The following is a 13,110-nucleotide window of genomic DNA, read 5'->3' as shown; positions in this document are numbered from 1 at the left end:
TCCCGGCTCTGTGTTCCATGCTCCTGTCTCTCAAGTCCAAGCTCCGAGGTTCAAGTATCCAGTCCATGTCTGGATCCCGAGTTCCAGTTTCCAGTTCCAAGTCCAAGTCCAAGTCAAAGCTTTATGTTTTCGTCCTGTGCAGGAGTTCCTTGTCCAGTCCTGATGCCTTGCCACGTCTTGTCCTCGCCTGGGTCCAGAGTCTGAGCCCGAGTCAAGACCCAGGTTCCGGGTCCCTATCCAGTCTCTGGCTCGGAGTCCTTGTCCAGGTTCCAAGTTCCTAGTTCCTCGTCCAGGTCTTGCTTTCCTAGTCTAGTCCTAGCCCAGGCCCTGTATCCTAGCCTCGTCCAGGGCCTGTGTCATGTCCATCGTCGTTTCTTCCCCACTTCCTTTGCTTTCTTGACACACCTTGTCCTGTTCCTAGTCCATTACGCTTATTCCCGCTTCTGCTTTGCTCTCTCCTTGAACTCTCTCTGTTCTATCCTTGTGTCATGGTTTTCCTTGTATGTAATTATTAATAAACTCTGTTTAGTTAACCCTACAAAACGTCACCATTTGTGTCCTGCATTTGGGTCCACCCTTGTGACATCTAGTCAATTTCTCTAGATGTACCATGGAGAGCATTCTGACTGGTAGCATCACCATCTGGTGTGGAGGCTGTAATGAGCAGGACTGACACAGGCTGCAGAGGGTTCTACACTCAGCTAGGCACAACACACCCCACCGTTAAGGACATCTTCAAGAAACCATTCCTGAAGAAGACAGCATCCATTATTAATGACCCTTGCATCTGGGACATGCCCTCTTGTCATTACTATCACCAGGGAGGTAATACAGGAGACTGAAGACCCACACTCAACACTTTAGGATCAGCTTCTTCCCCTCTGCCTTCAGATTTCTGTATACAGTAGTCCAAGAACAGGACATCATTATTCCTCTTTTGTACTATCTATTTATCTTTGTAACTTAGTTTTTATATCTTGCACTGAACTGCTGCTTCAAAACAACAAATGTCACCATATAGGTCAGTGATAATAAACCTGATTCTAATTCTGAAAATACTGATAAGTCAATCATGGATATTGCGTCCTAGCTGTCTATGCGGATATGCAAGCCAGAGCAAACTTCTGCCCGGGTAGCAGGCTCCCTCTCTCCACACAGCTGATGAATCCAAAGGAATGGCAGAGACCGATACAGTTTGGCACCTGTGGTGTTGCAGGAGAAGCCAGTCAGTGTTGAAGACAACGTGTAGCTCATGGATGAGCTCACCTGGTCCCTAATATCACCTTCCTGAACAAGGAACAGCAGGGTCTCCACTTCCGAAGGAGATTGAGGAAAATGAGGTGTGTACCCTCTCCTCCCAACTCCACCATTTTAACTGCATTTTATAGGAGCACCATTGAGAGTGTCCTGACAAGTTATATCTCCGTCTGGTATGGAAGCAGCCGAGCATCAGACCGGAAATCCCTACGAAGGAGTGTGAGAACGGCTGTGAGGATCATAGGCATCTCCCTACCATCCATCAGTGACATTTATCAGGAGTGTTGCAAATGCAAGGCACTTAGTATTATGAGGAATCCCACCCATCCATCCAGCATCTTCTTTGACTTTCTACCATCAGTCAGGAGATTACAATGCATAAAAACAAGAACCGTCAGGATGGGAAACAGTTTCTTTCCTCAAGGCCATTAGGCTTCTGAACTCCCTGCTGTATCACTGGTGTCACTGGTTAATCTGTTCTGTACCTCATAATATTTAATTTATGCAATTTGGTTTATGTAATCCATCTATAGGTTTCATCCTTACTTTCACAAGTTATTATGTATGTGTTATGTACGCTCCAGCTCTTTACACAAGGTTCGGAGAAACATTGTCTGTCATGGTCTGGTCTGTGAAGTCTGCATTCTGGTTCATGGTCCGGTCCATCAATCCTTGTTCCGGGTTTTCCTGTTTTCTCCCTTGTTCTGTTGGGTGCCTTAATTGAGGCACCTGATTCTCATTTCGGTCTGGCACATAAATACCTCTGCAAACCAGAGATTGTTTGCTGGACTGTTCCCTTCCCTTCCCCTTCCTTCTGAATCCTTTGCCTGCGACCTTGCCAGTATCCCCGTCAAGTTCAACCACTGGAGTGAGACCGGAGCCTTGCCACGCCAAGATAAGGAACTATCTATCTTTGAGTTTGGAACTGTCCCTTTGTGTCCCCGTGTTTAGTGTCCATGTTCTGTGTACGAGTCCTGGCCCTACATCCTGTTCCCAAGGAGGGATACTGACTCTGTATTCTGTGTTCCATGTTCCAGTGCTCAGGTCCAAGGCCAGGCGCCGTGTTCCAGCTCTGTCCAAGTTTGAGCTTCGTGTCCTCATCCAGTGCTGGAGATTCCTTGTCCTGTGATGGATCGTCCCCATTCGAATCCTCAGCAGTCATCCCAGCCCTGCATCCTAGGAAGGGTCCCAAGAGTCTAACCAAGTCGGGTCCAAGATTTGAGCCAAATCTAGTCCAAGAGCCACAAGAGCTGGAGATTCCTTGCCCAGCCCGGTGCTGGTGTTTCCTTGTCCTGTCCAAGCCAAGGCTTTGTGCTCTCGTCCTGTGCAGGAGTTCCACATCCTGTCCTTGCCAAGGTCCTGGTCCTGTTCCTAGAACTTCAGTGTCTGTGCCTTGCACTTGGGTCCGCCTTCCAATGCCCCCGTGTAACATTGTCCTGTTGGACAATGTATTAGTTAAATGACAATGAAACTGACTTGACGTAGGGATTCCAGCTCCATATTTTTTGTTGGAACTTACTCCTGAAGCTTTCTCAATGAATGGTGACTGGGTATAGCCATAAGGCAGCGGAGATTTGAGATTAGAGTTTTCGTTCTCCAAGAAGTCCTGTGAACCATGGTTGACAAAGCCCATCTGCCTGAAGTGACTGGTTTTAAAGCACTAGTTACTCATTTTTCCCTTCTCCTTTCAGTAGAAATAGTTCCACCAGGCTTAGTAGTTGAGCCACGCATCAAGGCCAGGAGCTAGACTTAGTTGTCAGAGGCTATTTAAGATGCATGACATTGGGAGCATTTAATAGGTAGTAGGAGCTAACACCAAATACGTCCTCCACCATGACAACTTCACAGAACAAATGATACATGTGATGAGCACAAAATATAGTTGGCAATAATCATTGTCTAAACTCCAGTAACACAAACTTGCCTGTTTCCAGCACCCTGCACATTTACTTAAGGATGATCCAAAGCTCTTTATGGACATTGAAACATTTCTGAAGTGCTGTTATTGGCGTCATGCAAGGAAAAGAAAAAACAATTAATGCATAGCAAGCTCCCACAAACGACAGTCTGATAGGCATGCAAATAAACACTCAGTAGTCACAAAGTGGTACACCTGTGCAATTGTTAATGCAAATATTTAATCAGCCAATCATGTGGTAGCAACGGAGTTCATAAAAACATGCACATCTAGCCAGAAGGTTCAGTTGTTATTCAGACCAAACATCAGAATGAGGAAGAAATGTGATCTGGGTGATTTTGATTATAGAAAGATTGCTGGTGATAGATAGGGCGGTTTGCATATCTCAGAAACTGCTGATCTCTTGCGATTTTCATACGCAGAAGTCTCCGAGTTTACAGAGAATGGTGCGAAAAACAAAAAAACAAAAAAATACAGCAAGTGACAGTTCTGTGGACAAACATGACAAGAGAGGTCAGAAGAAAATGGCCAGACTGGCTCAAGCTGACAAGAAGGCACCAGTAACTCAAATAACCATGTGTTATAACAGTGATGTGCAGAAGAGCATCTCTGAATGCATTTCAAACCTTGAAGTGGATAATGGCCACTGAGTGTGTCTTTGAAAATGTCATCGAGGGATAAAGTTATTGGTGAGGCCAAAGATATCATGAAATAGTATTTCAGAAACAAAGCATTTCTTATTGTAACATGCTCTCACAGCTGCACTGGAATGCCTACCTAAAATTTTGTTTAAGATGGAAATTCTACATTTTTTTCTTAGAATTAAACATTGTAAAATCTATGAATTACCTCAAATCTTGCTGTATACTAGGATTGCAAAAAATATAACAATTTTTTAAAGCATGTTGTACCAGACATTCAGCCATTCTTCTCTGGCACGTGGTGTCAGGATTAACTGGGTCACGTTATGAACGTTCCTGACTCGACCCTTGTATTTTTTATGAGGCCTGACACGCAACCCAGCACAGATGGAAAGCATGCCTGACCTGGATTCGAAATCGGGAACTTTCGCTCTGGAGTCTGGCGCTGATTTCACTGCGCCACCACTGAGTGCATATTTGCATGCTATCAGACTGTTGTTTGTGGGAGCTTGCTATGCATTAATTGGTTTTTCTTTTCCTTGCATTGTTAAATTATTAACAATGTTTCATAATTGTCAGTGCCCTTATCTTTAAAACCTGGTAGCAGACCACAACCTTGTCGTAGGGTTTGTCTCAACGACCCAGACATCTATGTTGGCTGGAGTGAGGGCCTTGTGCTTTGGATCTTGGTAGGGTCATCCATTCCAAGCAGGTCAGGGTGGTCCACCAGTCCTCCGGGTTCAAGGATTAGCTTGGGGCTAACAACCCCGACTGGTAAAACAAAATTATTATGGAAACAGCAATGAAGAAGCTTTCTGTATCTCTGTGTGTCGGTGTGGTCAGACAGAGATGGAGGTCTTCATTGCTGCCCAAAACGCCCCGGCATAAGTTACCTTACCCAAGTAAGTTACCTTTAGTACTTCACAAACAGTGATTGAGATAATTTGGCCAATGAGCGACTGAATTGTAATGAAAATTACTGAATACCAATACAGGAGACCGAAGACCCACACTCAATACTTTAGGATCAGCTTCTTCCCCTCTGCCTTCAGATTTCTGTATAGTCCAAGAACAGGACCTCATTATTCCTCTTTTGTACTATCAATTTATCTTTGTAACTTAGTTTTTATATCTTACACTGAACTGCTGCTTCAAAACAACAAATGTCACTATATAGGTCAGTGATAATAAACCTGATTCTAATTCTGAAAATACTGATACATGTGAGGCCCTCTGTTGGTCAGAGTCAATCATGGATATTGTGTCCTAGCTGTCTGTATGCAAGCCGGAGTAAATGGAGAGCAAACTTCTGCCCAGGCAGCAGGCTCCCTCTCTCCACACAGCTGATGCGTCCAAAGGAACAGCACAGACCGATACAGTTTGGCACCTGCGCTGTTGCAGGAGAAGCCAGTCAGAGTTGAAGACAACATATAGCTCAAGGATGACCTCACCTGGTCCCTAATATCACCTTCCAGCAGCGTCTCCACTTCCGAAGGAGATTGAGGAAAATGCAGGTTACCTGGATGAAGATGAAGACACTGAAGCTTTTGGCTTTGCTTCATGATTTAATAAACCAGCAGTCTGTCGCAATCTCTAGTCTGCCCGGCATACGGAGTTCGGCGCATCACCTCGTTTTCCCGCAGATTCCCTTTGAGAACAGCTTTGATATGAACAAGCCGTGATCATGTAAAACTCACAGCACTCGCCTGAGTCCTTTTCTGGATTATCAGAGAGCGAAAAACACATGCGGTTTTCTCGTGCAAAGTAAGTGGGTATAGACAGCAATATATGCCCTTTGGAATGAAGGCTCTCAAACCGATAGGGCTTAGAATATCCCACAAGATACGTTCAGCCTATTGATTCTTAAAAGCAAATATTTGCTCCGAGTTTTTCTGTTATTTCATCCAACAGCTCTCGCTGCCGAGACCCTAGAATCGACCCATCCTTGCCAGATCGTCAATTGATTTCAGCGGCATTCCCCGCCCGGGAAAGCCAGCGAATAACTTGAGACTAAGTGCTGATGTGAAAATTACTTGTAGAAATAAATAAATAAAGCAAAAACACAATAGAATGATTTATCGTCGTACATCTCTGTCTGATGCGGCAAATCCACCTCAGAGAACCGAGTTTACAAATGATCCCCGGCAGCATGCCTTTGATTTGGCCCTCCTACCCAGTACTACACAACGCACCATGTTTAGTTGTATCTTACATTTTCCGTTCCTTGCTGCATCAGGATTGGGTCACTTTTAAATATTTAACTCGTCAAGTCGATTACTTAAAAATTAACAGAGTTATTGTCTAAGATCGTTGATCATTTATCACAAGAAGAAAATAAGACATTTCGTAATTCTCTGCAAGATCATTGAACTCAAACGTCTGCTGTTTCTCTCCGCGTGCGCTGCTTGACCTGCTGAATCTTTTCTGATTTCCGAACTTCCTCTCTAATATTTTCTGATTTTACTCACACATACCAATCCCTTTTATTTATTCATTTACTTCCCCTCTTTATTATGTTTCTCTTTCATTTCCTCAATATAAAAGTCGTAGAGCTATTTCACACATAAAATAAATCGAAGTATGTGGTCTTGCGTTCAACGTGTTTGAAAATAACCTTTTCAGAAGCAGAATCACTTTATTGCCAGTAATTGACCGGTTCTGTGCAAAGCACAAAGGACAAACAATAAATTGCAAGCCATCTATTTACAAGACAATAGTGCAAACAGCCATAAACTATCAACAATTGGCAGAATGGTCACATGTGCAAACGTCAGTAATTAACGCCACCTTTAAAACTTACTCGAATAAACTACAGTTTTGTTCAAAGAGCTCCAGAAATGGCGATCTAATACCGTTCATTAAAATAGATCTGTAATCGTATAAATTGCAAGCGTCACTAGCGAACTCGAGTGCAGGAAACACAGAGACTTCGGCAATTAAAATACAACTAGAGATTAACAAGAAAAATCTAATAAGAGCTCAGGCAAACTGTGCAGAATCTTGAAGTACTGAAATTCACTCCTTTCTAAGATAAGGTGACCAAATTGCTCACAGTACTCTAAGTGAGGCCTCACCAGTGCTTCAAAAAAACTCAACATTTTGCTTTTATATTCTAGTCCTCTTGAAATGAATTACATTTGCCTTCCTCATCACAGACTCAAACTGCGAATTAACCTTTAGAGAATCCTGCACAAGGTCTCCAGGGTCCCTTTGAGCATCAGATTTTTGAATTTTCTGTCCAGTTAGAAAACAGCCTACCCAGGGGGTCCCAGCAATTTCTATGCCATGGAACAATACCATTATGCAAGGGATCCATAGACCCCCAGGTCGGGAACCACTGGTCCACCCTTTTATTTCTTCTAGCAACGTGCATGGCCACACAGTATTCCACCTGCTACTTCTTTACCAATTCTCCTAATCTGCCTTAGTCCTTCTGTAGTGTCTTTACTTCCTCAAAACTACCTGCCCCTCCAACGATTGCTGTATCACCTGCAAACTTTGCAACAAAGCCATCAATTCTGTTATCAAGCAACACACATCAAAGTTGCTGGTGAACGCAGCAGGCCAGGCAGCATCTCTAGGAAGAGGTACAGTCGACGTTTCGGGCCAAGACCCTTCGTCAGGACTAACTGAAAGAAGAGCTAGTAAGAGATTTGAAAGTGGGAGGGGGAGGGGAGAGTCATTGACATATAACATTAAAAAGAAGGCCCCCATCACCCAGGACATGCCCTGTTCTCACTGCTACCAGCAGGAAGGAAGTACAGGAACCTAAAGGCACACACTCAGCAATTCAGAAACAGCTTCTTCTCTGATTTTTAAATGGACATTGAACCCATGAACACACATGAAATGCAGGCCAGGCAGCTTCTATAGGAGAAAAAAAGTACAGTTGACGTTTCTGGCTGAAACTCTTCGGCAGGACAGGGAAAAAAAGGCTGAGGAGTAGATTTAAAAGGCGGAGGGAGGGGAGAGAGAAATAGAAGGTGATAGGTGAAACCTGGAGGGGGAGGGATGAAGCAAAGAGCTGGGAATTTGATTGATGAAAGAGACAGAAGGCCATGGAAGTGAAAAGGGAGAGGCTGAAGCACCAGAGGGAGGTGATGGGTGGGCAAGGAGATAAGATGAGGGAGGGAAAAGGGGATGGGAAATGGTGAAGCGTGGAGGGGAGGTGGGAGGCATTACCGGAAGTTTGAGAAATCGATGTTCATGCCATCAGGTTGGAGGCTACCCAAACGGAATATAAGGTGTTGTTCCTCCAACCTAAGTGTGGCCTCATCACGACAGTGGAGGAAGCCATGGATGGACATATCGGAATGGGAATGGGAAGTAGAATTAAAATGGGTGGCTACTGGGAGATCCCGCTTTTTCTGGCGGACGGAGTTTATATGCTCGGCGAAGCGGTCTCCCAATCTACGTCAGGTCTCCCCGATATACAGGAGGCCACATCGGGAACACCGAACACAGTATATGACCGCAACAGAGTCATAGGTGAAGTGTCGCCTCACCTGGAAAGACTGTTTAGGGCCCTAAATGGTAGTGCGGGAGGAGTTGTAGGGGCAGATGTACCACTTGTTTCACTTGTAAGAATAAGTGCCAGGAGGGAGATCAGTGGGGAGGGACGAATGTACAAGGGAGTCGCATAGGGAGCGATTCCTGCGGAAAGTAGAAAGTGGGGGGGGGGGGGATGGAGGGAGGAAAGATGTGTTTGGTGGTGGCAGAAGTTTCAGACAATTATGTGCTGGATACGGAGGCTGGCGGGGTGGTAGGTGAGGACGAGAGGAACCCTATCCCCAGTAGGGTGGCGGGAGGATGGGGTAAGAGTAGACGTGCGTGAAATGAAAGAGATACGGTTCACCAGATTGATTCCTGGGATGGCAGGACTTTCATATGATGAAAGACTGGATCGACTAGGCTCATACTCATTGGAATTTAGAAGATTGAGGGGGGATCTTTTTGAAACATATAAAATCCTAAAGGGATTGGACAGGCTAGATGCGGGAAGATTGTTCCCGATGTTGGGGAAGTCCAGAACGAGGGGTCACAGTTTAAAAGGGGAAGCCTTTTAGGACCGAGATTAGGAAAAACCTCTTCACACAGAGAGTGGGGAATCTGTGGAATTCTCTGCCACAGGAAACAGTTGAGGCCAGTTCATTGGCTATATTTAAGAGGGAGTTAGATATGGCCCTTGTGGCTAAAGGGATCAGGGGGTATGGGGGGGAAGGCTGGTACAGGGTTCTGAGTTGGATGATCAGCCATGATCATACTGAATGGCGGTGCAGGCTCGAAGGGCCGAATGGCCTACTCCTGCACCTATTTTCTATGTTTCTATGAATGCAGCCTTGATAGTGGAGGAAGAGAAACTCTAGTCTTTGAAAAAGGAGGGCATTTCCTTCGTCCTAAAATGAAAAGCCTCATCCCGAGAGCAGATGCGGCGGAGACGGAGGAATTGAGAGAAGGGGATGGCGATTTACAAGTAGCAGAGCGGGACGAGGTATAGTCCAGGTAGCTGTGAGAGTCCGTGGTTTGTAATAGATGCCGGTGGATAAGCTGTCTCCGGAGATAGAGACAGTGAGATTGAGAAAGGGAAGGAAGGTGTCAGAAATGGACCACGTGAATTTGAGGGCGGGGTGGAAGCTGGAGGCAAAAAATGCAATAAAAGATTGATAGTTTCTTGCTTTAATGCGTTTTCTATACTACTAGCTATCATCAAGATTGCAAGATAATACACGGTTATATTTCTGTATAATGATATTTTCTCGGTTGTAACATATCCACCACATTTCTGCAGCCACTGAATTGGTTAATAACATTAGTAACTTAACTATAACTCACTCAGCGATTCCCATCTGCCATGCGATTTCTAAATGGACATTGAACCCATGAACACTACCTCATGACTTTTGTATTTCTGTTATTTTGTACTACTTATTTTAAGCTAACTATTTAACAGACATATACACTTAATGTAACTCAGCTTTTTCTCTATATTTATTTATCATCTATTTCATTGTACTGCTGCATAAAGTTAACAAAGTTCACAACATATGCCGGTGATATCTGATTCTGAACTCTGCATTAGAATAGTAACAAAAGTGGCATTCTCATCTCTGATTTGATGTTTTGTAGATTCAAGACATGGTTTTGGACAGAATACTGAACAAATGAGGCTCCAGATTCAAATTTCAGAATCTCCAATCTACTGATCATAAATTTCAAGACATCGAAGGAAGCGATCCTAATACAAGGATGGAATTAGTATGTGATTAGAGATAAACTTTTGGAAAAGTACAGGGCCAGGCGTTCTGGGCCGAAGGATTAGCTTCGGTTCTGTGTGACTCTGTGGTTATACACAGCCTAAGCACCTTAATGTAGTAATGGCAGATTGCTCTTTACCGAAGTTGGTAAACTTTGGCACTCTTAAAGAGTAGCGGACTCCTCAACTTAGTGGCTGCTGTCAAATTAAAGCTATCCACAGCCCCACGTATTGACAGAAGTGACTGACATTGCACTTTAATGAGGAATCTATTAATCAGGAGGTATGCTTGTGCAGGTATAGATTCCCTTTAATAATCCATAAGATTTATCGAAGCCTAGCGGCATGGGAAAACAAGATAATAAAGGTGAAAGGTTTGACTTTTTAATGATATCAAACCAACAATTCAGAATCTAAAATATATTAAAGTGTGATCCTACCAATAATAGACCCTGAATGGTCTACGAAAAGTAATATAATTCTGTTCATAAAAAGATCCCATTCAGCATGCACGCGTTAATAGAAAAGATTAAACTCCTTTACAATGCGATCACTAGAGCAAAATCATTAATTTTAACAAAGAAGGTGAAACTGAGCCCTGGCCGACTGTGCTGAACACAGTTCGGAGAGCACTGAACTGAGTTTGATTTATCAGTTTACCCTTAATGCTCCGTTGATAGTAACCGATAGCTTCCAGCGCCTGTATTCTGGGCGTTCCCATTTAAAATTAGTTTGCGAATTATTCAACTTGCACAATTCTTCTCCAAAGAACTTGTATTGTGTATGCTCCTTCCGAATCGACAGGATCCATCAGAAGCTTCACAGCCAAATTTAATACGTTTTAAGAAATTCCGTTACACTATGTAATTGGGGAGGACAATTCAGAACATTGAAATAAAGGAAAAATCCTGGTGAATTGATGCAGCAGCGTTTTTATTTGTTGAAAACATCACTCACTAAGTTACCTTTCCTGCAGAAATTGAATAGGCGGCATCTCAAATAACTCAGAGTGTTTATCTACCTAAATCACATTCTTTTGGCAGATAACGATTTTAACCTTCCTCGCAGAATAGTATTTCCGGCTGTCAGCCACAAAGTTTTCTTTCGTGCTCTTAGTACAAGCCGAGGCCAGGGGCCCTTTTCTCTCCTAACGTGCCGGACCTGGGCCGCTTCACTTTTATTTCCACTGGGATCTAAAAGGGTGTAAAAGACTGGAGTCGTGATAGGCCTCACAGTATCACGGTTATGCTTGTTCGCTGCTGTGAAAATTGGATCAGGGGATCAGAATCAGCTTTATTATTACTGGCATACTGTATCTCGTGAAATTGATTGTTTTACATTTCAATACATTTAAAAATTACTGCACGTTACAACAGGAAATGTCAAATAAATAAATAATGCGAAAAGAGAAGAAGTTAGTGTTCATGGTCAAGTTCAATATGAATTTTTGCAATATTGCAAACGTGCCAACAAATATGTGCAAACACTGATGCTCTCTAAGATCCTGTGGGGCCTAATGAGCAGCTTCATTGTTGTGAGATGCAACACAATGTCATGGCTTCAAATGTGGGTTATAATGCTTCAAAAACAAAATAATGGTCATTAATTACAATGGGTGTCCAAACATTATTACAGCATATGGAAACAATGCTACTAATATTAAAAATCTTGCACCTTTCACATTCGTTCAAGATCTTCCGAGCACACAGCAAACAATTAAGTATACAGTAGTACTTTTTATAATGTAATAGAATCATTGGTGTAATTGTTGGAACTGTGGCAGTCATCACCACCTCCGACAAACATCAGTATGATCAATGATTGCTTACTTGATTGTCCATCATATCCGACAATGACAGATTCAAAACATGCACGGGGCAGTTTTAAAATGGGAAAAGCTGTTGCACTGAGGGTCCAGTGGAACGAGTAGCTATCACAGCTGGGGTCTTCTTTGGTTGCAGTGGATGACCGCGTCTTTAAATGTGCCTTGTTGTGCCCTTCGATCTCGACGAAACATTGCAGAACTGCCTTCCACCACCACTGTCCACCATTCAGGCCATACTCTCTTCTCATGCGACCATCGGGAAGGAGGTACAGGAGCCTCAGGTCCCACACCGCCAGGTTCAGGAACAGTTATTACCCTTCAACCATCAGGCTCTTGAACCAGTGTGGATAACTTCACTCACCTCCGCTCAGCATTCGTAATAAGGTGGATGAATTGAAAGTGCAGATTGTTATTAATGATTATGATATAGTTGGGATCACAGAGACATGGCTCCAGGATGACCAAGGATGGGAGCTCAACGTTCAGGGATATTCAATATTCAGGAGGGATAGACATGAAAGAAAAGGAGGTGGGGTGGCATTGCTGGTTAAAGAAGAGACTAACGCAATAGAAAGGAAGGACATAAGCCGGGAAGATGTGGAATCGATATAGGTAGAGCTGCGTAACACTAAGGGGCAGAAGACGCTGGTGGGAGTTGTGTACAGGCCACCTAACAGTAGTAGTGAGGTCGGAGATGGTATTAAACAGGAAATTAGAAATGTGTGCAATAAAGGAACAGCAGTTATAATGGGTGACTTCAATCTACATGTAGATTGGGTGAACCAAATTGGTAAAGGTGCTGAGGAAGAGGATTTCTTGGAATGTATGCGGGATGGTTTTTTGGACCAACATGTCGAGGAACCAACTAGAGAGCAGGCTATTCTGGACTGGGTTTTGAGCAATGAGGAAGGGTTAATTAGCAATCTTGTCGTGAGAGGCCCTTTGGGTAAGAGTGACCATAATATGGTGGAATTCTTTATTAAGATGGAGAGTGACATAGTTAATTCAGAAACAAAGGTTCTGAACTTAAAGAGAGGTAACTGTGAAGGTATGAGACGTGAATTAGCTAAGATAGACTGGCAAATGACACTTAAAGGATTGACGGTGGATATGCAATGGCAAGCATTTAAAGGTTGCATGGATGAACTACAACAATTGTTCCTCCCAGTTTGGCAAAAGAATAAATCAAGGAAGGTAGTGCACCCGTGGCTGACAA

At 43.5% G+C, this 13,110-nt stretch overlaps 1 long non-coding RNA gene across 1 annotated transcript in view; it reads left to right on the top strand.

The window, feature by feature from the left end:
* The window catches only part of LOC140204087 (uncharacterized), a 142,067-nt gene extending 132,026 nt beyond the window's left edge, over window positions 1-10,041 (top strand). Inside the window, exon 4 of the long non-coding RNA XR_011887527.1 lies at window positions 9,943-10,041. This is a non-coding gene — a long non-coding RNA (uncharacterized lncRNA). The remainder of the gene's footprint in view (window positions 1-9,942) is intronic.
* Window positions 10,042-13,110: the final 3,069 nt, after the last annotated feature.

The sequence above is a fragment of the Mobula birostris genome, chromosome 1, assembly GCF_030028105.1.
Source record: "Mobula birostris isolate sMobBir1 chromosome 1, sMobBir1.hap1, whole genome shotgun sequence".
NCBI classification, from domain to species: Eukaryota; Metazoa; Chordata; class Chondrichthyes; order Myliobatiformes; family Myliobatidae; genus Mobula; species Mobula birostris.
The sequence above is the reverse complement of the archived record's forward strand: the minus strand, read 5'-3'. Positions and strand labels throughout refer to the sequence as shown.